The sequence below is a fragment of the Salmo salar genome, chromosome 24 (genome assembly GCF_965601325.2).
Source record: "Salmo salar chromosome 24, fSalSal1, whole genome shotgun sequence".
In the NCBI taxonomy this organism is placed as follows: Eukaryota; Metazoa; Chordata; class Actinopteri; order Salmoniformes; family Salmonidae; genus Salmo; species Salmo salar.
In genome coordinates, this window is record NC_138314.1 from 26,918,284 (window position 1) to 26,926,477 (window position 8,194).

General features: G+C 44.0%; 1 pseudogene; it reads right to left on the reverse strand.

The window, feature by feature from the left end:
• Window positions 1-325: 325 nt before the first annotated feature.
• Window positions 326-3,703, reverse strand: LOC106585306 (mRNA export factor GLE1-like; annotated as a pseudogene).
• Window positions 3,704-8,194: the final 4,491 nt, after the last annotated feature.

Below are 8,194 nucleotides of genomic sequence, written 5' to 3' on the forward strand. Positions count from 1 at the left end.
GCACCTTAGAGGCTGCTGCCCCATATACATAGACTTGAAATCACTGGCCACTTTAATAATGTTTAATATTTTTGCTTTACTCATCTCATACGTATATACTGTATTCTATTGTACTGTATTTTAGTCTATGTCACTCCAACATTCCTCATCCTAATATTTATATATTTCTTAATTCCATTATTTTACTTTTAGGTTTGTGTGTATTGTTGTGAATTGTTAGATATTACTGTACTGTTGGAGCTAGAAACACAAGCATTTCACTACACCCGCAATAACATCTGCTAAACATGTGTATGTGACCAATCAAATTTGATTTGATTAAACATTAGGCACTGTATGGAAGACACATTCTATTGTAAAGAGACAATACAGACCAATAGTCCTGTGTCTCCACCAGTTCAAATTCAAGGTCATGTGAACTCCCCACAAACTTCTCGGCCAGTTTGTAGCTGACCAAGTCCATGCCGTTATGCTGTTGGGAGGTGGACACAGACTTCCCTCCAGACACCACCGATTGCCCAGACAACAGCTTGTCAATCTTGTCAAAAATGTCGCTGAGCTTGGAATCTGGGTATTTGACAAACATGCCGGAGACAATATCAATCTCACATGTTATAGCAATGTTTACCTTTTTTTCACTGTACCATAGATATGCCAGGGCGGCAGGGTAGCCTAGTGGTTAGAGCATTGGGCTAGTAACCGAAAGGTTGCAAGTTCAAATCCCCAAGCTGACAAGGTACAAATCTGTTGTTCTGCCCCTTGAACAAGACAGTTAACCCACTGTTCCTAGACCGTCATTGAAAATAAGAATTTGTTCTTAACTGACTTGCCTAGGTAAAAAAAAACATTTGCTCTGATCACTGTCCATAACGCACAGACGCACTTGAGATCTGGCTGACAGGGATGGCGGTTGCCTTCTGGAGCTTCATTCTTACCTTCTTTTTCTGAAACATAAAAAAAACAAAGCAATAGGAATGTTGCCATTAATCTTTCATGCAGCTTTTAATGTGAAGGTGTATCATAAAGTGGGTACTGCAAGTGGGTACTCCTATAACGGCATTTCACACAAAACTAAAACATTCCTGACTTTCCTTTTATCCATCCATTTATCCTCCCTCTTCTTATAACGGCATTTCTCATTCATGCGGGATCAACCAACTTGGATATCTTTAGAGTTGTTCAGGCCTTCAAAAGACTACGCACATTGGTTAGCTGAGACCTGGAGCTCTTGGTACCACTGGTTAGCTGAGACCTGGAGCTCTTGGTACCAATGGTTAGCTGAGACCTGGAGCTCTTGGTACCACTGGTTAGCTGAGACCTGGAGCTCTTGGTACCACTGGTTAGCTGAGACCTGGAGCTCTTGGTACCACTGGTTAGCTGAGACCTGGAGCTCTTGGTACCACTGGTTAGCTGAGACCTGGAGCTCTTGGTACCACTGGTTAGCTGAGGCCTGGAGCTCTTGATACCACTCTGCTCAGCTTTATTCTGCAGGCCTTTGGGAAGAACAGAGCTTTTTATTTTTTATTTTATTTTACCCCTTTTTCCTCCCCAATTGCGTGATATCCAATTGGTAGTTACAGTCTTGTACCATCACTGCAACTCCCGTACGGACTCGGGGGAGGCGAAGGTCAAGATACACTGCTCGCTTAACCCGGAAGCCAGACACACCAATGTGTCGGAGGAAACACCGTACAAGTGGTGACCGAAGTCAGCTTGCAGCAGTGGTGGAAAAAGTACCCAATTGTCATACTTGAGTAAAAGTAAAGATACCTTAATAGAAAATGACTCAAGTGAAAGACACCCAGTAAAATCTTACTTGAATAAAAGTATAAAAGTATTTGGTTTTAAATATACTTAAGTATAAGTATAAATAATTTCAAATTCCTTATATTAAGCAAATCAGGTGGCACCATTTTCTTGTTTTTTTTTATTTACGGATAGCCAGGGACATGCTGCAACCCTCAGACATAATTTACAAATGAAGCATGTATTTAGTGAGTCTGTCACATCAGAGGCAGTAGGGACGACCAGCAATGTTCTCTTGATAATTGTGTGAATTAGATCATTTTCCTATCCTGCTAAGCATTCAAAATGTAACGAGTACTTTTCGGTGTCAGGGAAAATGTATGGAGTAAAAAGTACATAATTTTCGTTAGAAATGTAATGAAGTAAAAGTATAAAGTTGTCAAAAATATAAATATTGAAGTAAAGTACAGGTACCCCAAAAAACTACTTAAGTAGTACTTTCAAGAATTTTTACTGAAGTACTTTACATCACTGGCTTGCAGGCACCTGGCCCGCCACAAGGAGTCGCGGCCCGCCACCCGGCCGGCCAAACCCTCCCCTAACCCGGATGACGCTGGGCTAATTGTGCGCTGTCTCATGGGTCTCCCGGTCACGGCCGGCTGTGAGACAGCCTGGGATCAAATCAGGGTCTGTAGTGACGCCTTAGACCGCTGCACCACTCGGCAGAACAGTGCTTTTAAACCGATTGTTCAATTCCTAACCTTTCACTCATTTGTATCCAAACTATAACATTCCTGACTTTCCTTTTATCCATCCATTTATCCTCCCTCTCCTTACCCTTATTCTGTGCTTTCTCTTTGGCTGACAGAGCTGCATTCTTCTTCTGCTCCTCCTGCTGGGCCTGCAGCTCTGCCAACTTCCTGCGCTACTCTTCCCCTCCCGCTCCTTCTTCCTCATCGCCTGGGCAGCCGCCTCCTGCATCACCCGGATGAGTGACCTTATTTCATGCAGTGCCCGCTCTGCCACCGTCATGTCCTCCACACTGGAGAACTCCCCTTACACAAGCACACAGCCACTTACACATATTGACCAGAGCAGGGACATAAAACAGGATCGCAACAATGGAGATGTTTACTTTCCCCCATACTCTGATGAAAAACCATGATGCAAGAGTTCCACCATTTGACATGTGGTGCTATAATGTCTATTGAAAGTGCAATTTAGGCCATTCAAGACTCATGCCATTATAGATGAATGAAGAATAGGATCTCACTGACCTCAGCTGTCGTGCGCACCACCTCCGACACTTGGGAGCATAGATGGTTGGCGCGGGTGCTATAGGATGTGAGACCAGGGGTGGGGTCTGATTGGGTGGGTGCGGCCAGCTCCAGGAGCTGATTGAGTTGCAGTATCTCTTCCTGGATGGCGTTGAGAGCACGCAGTCTCTCCCTGCCCTCCAGCACTCTACCTCTCAAACTCCGTCTCCCGCAAACGCTGCTGCTCCTCCTCCCGCAGGCACAGGTTCAGGATCTGTGGAGGAGGTTTTTCCATCTTTATCTGAACACTATTGTTTTACATTTTGCTTTCTGAATTTGTAGTAGTTAAACTTTCAAAACCTTTAATCTGTTTTTGTGCTCTTCTTACAACTTCTCTTGACGCCCAAGGCTTTTTTGTGTTCTTTTAAACAAGCGAAAGACAAGCAGCAAATGAAGATTGACACGTAACACATTTTCAGTCCTGTCACAGGGACAGAAGCCTATTGGTAGGTGAAAAGGAGACCATTTTTTGAGGTAAAACAAGCAGTGCTTACTCTGTGTTCATCATGTCCCTCATACCCTGGTACTCCTGCCTCTGCTTCAGCTCCATCAACTCCTCAAAGCGTTTGAGCTGCTCTGACTCACAACTCGCCACTGATCCCCAGCATCTCCTGCAGCTCCTGCCTCAGACTCAGTTCCATCTGCACCAGAACATTCAAGGCTCTAGATTAGGTATGAAATGCCAACATAACATAACGCCATGATGGCTCCCACATATATAGTAAACAAACAGTGTTGGAGACAATATGTAACATGTGACATTTAGAAAAGGATTATTGCACGTCAATGAGCAGTATTTCTGAAGTTTGACTATGGTACGAAAGCTAGCATAAATTTGTCCAACATTAAAGCTAACGTTAGCTGAGCCGTCACTGAAATCCTTTTTGACTGAAACAATGCTCCTAACCAACTAGCTTAGGGTTGCACATCTTGGGGAATATTCAGAGGTGGAAACTTTCTGTGGGAATTAACAGGAATATATGGGAATTAACCATAAACCATTTAACTTATCATAAGTAGAAATAATTGCAAATGATTAAATCCTTCTAATAGAGGTTAAAAAAAACTATTTAGGTACGAATTGAACTTTAATTAAATGAGTTGACTTGCCACATGGGATGGTTTCACTGAACAACAAAAGAAAGGGAATACTGAATGATCCCCAATGATCTATCGCATCTCCCAAAAACGTTTTCAACATACATCTGTAAAATGATAGTCTAGAAACTAAAGCTTTGGTTGTCTTCCTGTCAGTCTTCTCCCTGGACCTCCTCAATGTCCACCTCTTGAACATCAGACTCTGAGGCCTCATCTTCACTGTCACTTTCCAACCTTGTTGAGGATGGCTCGTTGTCAGGCTCAAAAAGCCAAAAATTTGCCCAGATGGCCACCAATTTTTCAACCCTTGTATTGTTCAGCCTGTTGCGTGCTTTGATGTGTGTGTTCCCAAACAAGGACAAGTTGCACTCTGAGGCGTCTTATGTTGGTGGGATTGATGTTGATGGCTGAAGTTGCTATCGATAAGGTGTCCGATTCATCATTTTCACCTTGAATAGAAGTAGAGGGACTTTTGTCAGAGGTTGCTTGTTGTGAGCGCTGAGGGAACTTTATGCACTTGGCTAAATGATTCTGCATCTTTGTTGCATTCTTCACATATGATTTGGCACAGTATTTGCAAATGCACACAGCTTTTCCTTCTACATTAGCTGCAGTGAAATGTCTCCACACATCAGATAGTGCCCGTGGCATTTTCCTGTAAAGATTAGGAAAATAATGAGTAAAAAAAAATAATAATACAATTCCATGTACAGATAAATAGTTAAGCAGTTTGATTAAACAACTCCTTTGTAAGATAAACGTTTTCAAATGAAACATGTATGGAAACAGGTGAATTAACACTCCTCATTTAGCAGGCTCATGCAAGCTAAAACCCACATGGTAGCAAAAACTAACTGGCAGAAATTGTTAACAAGTTAGAAATGATTTAAACACACTTTGCTGTAGGCTACTACTTACTAGTTAACAAGAAAAGTATGTATGTCAAATAAAATAAATTCACCCCACCCAGTATTGTAATCAAAACTTACCAGAAAGCATGTAGTCATTGGCTCAGATAGTGAGGTAGTGTGGGCTCAATTTGCATGTCATTAGTGTGCAAGATCTTGAGAATCATCTGTACATGTGATGGAAGAGTGCACGGCATCATGTGATGGAAAAATGCACGGTGCAATGAGAGGGTTGCAATTCCATTGAATTGGGGATAGTTTAACCAAAATATGCCACAAGACCTAGAATTGCCGTATGTGTATCCCACAAAATAGTTTCACTGTTATAACCTAACTTTTTTGATGAATTTAAACAAAATTCCCCAAATTCTAGGGCTTAACTTCCCATGGAAAATTCCAGAAATTTACCAGAAAAATTCTGGAAATTTACCGGAAAGTTTCCGACCCTTTGCAACCCTAAACCAGCTACCTACTTAGTGCTGCACACACAACATTGAATCTCCCATCAAAAGATAGCTTGCAAGCTACAGTAGTTACTGGTGCTAATTCTTACATTATGAGTTTTCATGAAGCAGCTGTTCTTCTGCCACACCTAATCATTGCAGTAGTATCCCGAGTCAGCTGCTGACTGTGCTCAGCAGACCCAACAATACGACCACAGAGAAACATGCTGACCTTAATTGTGGGGATGCATGTCTACAACTTCAGGGTAATTAAAACAGGCTAAGAAAGCTTTTCATGCCAGTAAGCTTGCTAAATATAACAGTTAGCTACACAGCTGATCAAGTCACTGCACTGGTAACCAACATCCTTGCACAGAATTTGTGCAAGCCATAGTCACTGGTTTGTTTGTTGTTTATTTTCTCACAATTGCAAACTGTTAAATCACTGTCATAACGTTTTGTAATCATTTAGATCGCTAATTATTCTGCCCATTTAATGGATAGTGAATGGCGGATGCTCAATATTCAAGGTTGGGTAGGTTACTTTCTAAATGTAATCCGTTACAGTTACCTGTCCAAAATTGTAATCAGTAACGTAACTCTTGGATTTTCCAAACTCAGTAACGTAAACTGATTACATTCAGTTACTTTTAGATTACTTTCTTCTTAAGAGGCATTAGAAGAAGACAAAAATGTCACTTACCAATTGAACGACATCTATTGCAGGATAAATCAATGTTAAAGATTAAATAGCTGGCCATATATGGATGTTAACTTTACTTTATGGGTTGGTTATGTAGGCTTTTTCTAACCCATCGCTTTCTACTACATACAATAATAATAATAATATGAATAAATTATATCTTTACATTAAAAACCAAAGTCTATCAGAACTCCAGTCATTACAATACATGTTAGACACCTTGATCTTCAAGAAAAGGACTTGGAAATATTTTATCTGAGCATGTCCCCAAAACGAAGGACTTATTAGCCAGCCCTACTCTGTTGTTTATGATTTTGTTGTCATGTAGGACTGATTGGGCTCATTGATTAGAGTTGAAAAATAAATGCTGCACTAATGGAATGGCATGCTTTGAGCCCTACTGAAAAGTGCTATTTACATGTGAAAAATGAATGACATATGCTGCATTTGCTATAGGCCTATTGTTTACCTTTTAGTTGGTGTCATGACTTCCGCCGAAGTCGGTCCCTCTCCTAGTTCGGGCAGCGTTTGGCGGTCGACGTCACCGGCCTTCTAGCCATCGGCGATCCACCTTTAATTTTCCATTGGTTTTGTTTTGTCTTCCCTCACACCCTCTGTTCCCCCCCATGTCCTTGTCCGGAATTGTTTCTTGTAGTGCTTGTGTACGTTATGCTGGTGGATACCGGGTTTTGTTTGACCCATTCATTGATTGTTCTGTTTATGATGGTTTTTATGTTTATTAAACGACAACGTTGTAAATCAGTTTTTGCTCTCCTGCGCCTGACATCTCTGCCGCCAGTACGCACCCTGTTACAGAATTCCAGACCAAACCTATGGAGTCAGCAGGAGCAGGTACCCCGGGTATAGGGGTGGAGGAGCGCGTCCGGGAGCACGCAGCAATGCTCCACCATCTTGGCACTGCCATGGCCCGCGTTGTCCAGACAATGGACCGCTGAGAGACAGGTAGTTCTCCCATCGCCTCCACCAGCACAACCGAGGTCTCCACTAAGCACTCCTCCTTCTCCTGGTCCCAGTGGGATTCGCCTCTCCTTGCCCCAGGAATACGATGGGAGGACTGCGAACTGCCAGGGGTTCCTATTACAACTGGACTTGTACCTGGCAACCGTCCACCCAGCTCCTTCGGGCCGTGAGAGAGTGTCCGCCCTCGTCTCGTGCCTCACCGGGAATGCCCTGGAGTGGGCCAACACCGTGTGGAGAGAGGGAGATGCGGCGTTGGACCAATTTGAGGAGTTCACCCGCCCCGGTGAGCGCCTCTTCCATCTGAGGCAGGGGACGAGGAGCGCACAGGAGTTTGCCTTGCAGTTTCGGACCCTGGCTGCCGGTGCGGGATGGAACGACAGGGCCCTGATCGACCATTATCGCTGCAGTCTGCACGAGGACATCCATCGGGAGTTGGCCTGCAGAGACACCACCCTCACGTTCGACCAATTGGTGGATCTGTCCATCCGGCTGGACAACCTGCTGGCTACCCACAGACGTTCAGATCGGGGTCTGTTGGTTCCATCCCCATGCACCCCCTCTCCGATACCCATTGAGCTGGGAGGGGCGGTATGCAGGGAGACCGGAGGGGGTTCCAGCTCGTGCACCATCTGTGGCCGGGTTGGTTCCTCTAGGTATCGAGGCAGCAGGCAGGGCGCTCTGGCGTCACCCCAGGTGAGCCGGGCACCATTCTCACCCAGAGCCCTCTGTTGCACATATGTTTGTATGTCACTTTCCCTGAGTTTTCCCCGCATTCGGCGCTCGTCGATTCAGGCGCGGCTGGGAATTTTATTGATAGAGCATTCGCCCATAGTTTAGCGATCCCCATTTTTCCTGTGGCTGTGCCCTTCCCCGTTCACGCATTAGATAGTCGACCATTAGGGCCAGGGTTGATTAGGGAGGTCACTGCTCCTCTGGGCATGGTGACGCAGGGGGGTCACAAGGAGAGAATTAGTCTCTTCCTTATTGACTCTCCTGCGT